Below are 2,097 nucleotides of genomic sequence, written 5' to 3'. Positions count from 1 at the left end.
GTTAGGAGACTCCCAGGCAGGAGGCCTTGCCTTTTCGATCGGTGTTGCTTTTGTGCTAGCCTTCTTAAGGCAATCTTGTCTAACTTATGTTTGTACTCAGATATTGTTGCTTTCGCTGACTCTTGTGTTTTCGAGCTGATGTATTTGAGCCCTCGAGGCTCCTGGCTTGTAATATAAGGCTTGTATTATTTTAATTTGTGTCTAGAGTTGTGTTGTGATATCTTCCCGTGAGTCCCTGATCTTGATCATACACATTTGCGTGTATGATTAGTGTACGATTGAATCGGGGGCGTCACAAGAAGGAAGAGTGAAGGCGAATGGAGGAGGGAGGAAGAGCATGCGGCAGCAGTTCCAAATCGAGAGGGAAAGGCGAAGAGGCGGTGGACAGTTGCCACGGTACACGAAGAGGCGCCTGGGGAGCGAACGGTTGCCACAGAGGTCACAAACTGACGACAAGGGCCGAGTGAACCACATGTGTATATCGCACACGCCTTGATCTGGTTGGCCGTTTCTTTTGTGTTGCCTAATCACAAACAGTTCATCCGAGTGAACCGCATGCTGTATATCGCACACACCTTCATCTGGCTGACCGTTTCTTTTGTGTTGCCTAATCACAAACGGTTCATCCGAGTGAACCGTATGCTGTGTATCGCACACGCCTTCATCTGGCTACCCGTTTCTTTTGTTCCTCCTCATCGCAAATAGTTAATTGAACTGAACTGTATGTCCTTCATCGCACACGCAACTAAAACCTGAACCGTGTTTGATGCATCCATCATCGCAAACGTTTTATACATTTCTGATGGTTTTCATATAGCACCGTTTGCGATTATTGCATCGCACACAGTTTCTCGAAGGGACTCTGATCGTAGTGTCGCGTTAGCAGCATCCTGCAGTAGTGAGACATCATAGATCGCACCATATCCAATAAACTACGGGTACGACATTCGGACACACCATTACGCTATGGTGTTCCAGGTGGCGTGAGTTGCGAAACTATTCCGCACTATTTCAAATGATGACCAAACACATAACTCAAATATTCACCTCCATGATCAGACCGTAGAAACTTTATTTTCTTGTTACGATGATTTTCCACTTCACTCTAATATTCTTTGAACTTTTCAAATGTTTAAGACTTATGCTTCATCAAGTAGATATACCCAGATCTGCTCAAATCATCTGTGAAGGTCAGAAAATAACGATACCCACCGCGAGCCTCAACACTCATCGGACCGCATACATCAGTATGTATTATTTCCAACAAGTCTGTTGCTCGCTCCATTGTTCCGGAGAATGGAGTCTTAGTCATCTTGCCCATGAGGCATGGTTCGCAAGCATCAAGTGATTCATAATCAAGTGATTCCAAATCCCATCAGCATGGAGTTTCTTCATGCGTTTTACACCAATATGACCCAAACGGCGGTGCCACAAATAAGGTGCACTATCATTATTAAACTTATATCTTTTGGCTTCAATACTATGAATATGTGTATCACTACTATCGAGATTCAACAAAAATAGACCACTCATCAAGGGTGCATGACCATAAAAGATATTACTCATATAAATAGAACATCCATTATTCTCTGATTTAAATGAATAACCGTCTCGCATCAAACAAGATCCAGATATAATGTTCATGCTTAACGCTGGCACCAAATGACAATTATTCAGGTCTAAAACTAATCCCGAAGGTAGATGTAGAGGTAGCGTGCCGAAGACGATCACATCGACTTTGGAACCATTTCCCACGCGCATCGTCACCTCGTCCTTAGCCAATCTTCGTTTAATCCGTAGCCCCTGTTTCGAGTTGCAAGTATGAGCAACAGAACCAGTATCAAATACCCAGGCGCTACTACGAGCATTAGTAAGGTACACATCAATAACATGTATATCAAATATACCTTTCACTTTGCCATCCTTCTTACCCGCCAAATACTTGGGGCAGTTCCGCTTCCAGTGACCAGTCCCTTTGCAGTAGAAGCATTCAGTATCAGGCTTAGGTCCAGACTTATGCTTCTTCACTTGAGCAGCAACTTGCTTGCCGTTCTTCTTGAAGTTCCCCTTCTTCCCTTTGCCCTTTTTCTTGAAACT

Source organism: Aegilops tauschii, chromosome 2 (assembly GCF_002575655.3).
Source record: "Aegilops tauschii subsp. strangulata cultivar AL8/78 chromosome 2, Aet v6.0, whole genome shotgun sequence".
Lineage (NCBI taxonomy): Eukaryota > Viridiplantae > Streptophyta > Magnoliopsida > Poales > Poaceae > Aegilops > Aegilops tauschii.
This window is presented reverse-complemented; position numbering follows the sequence as displayed.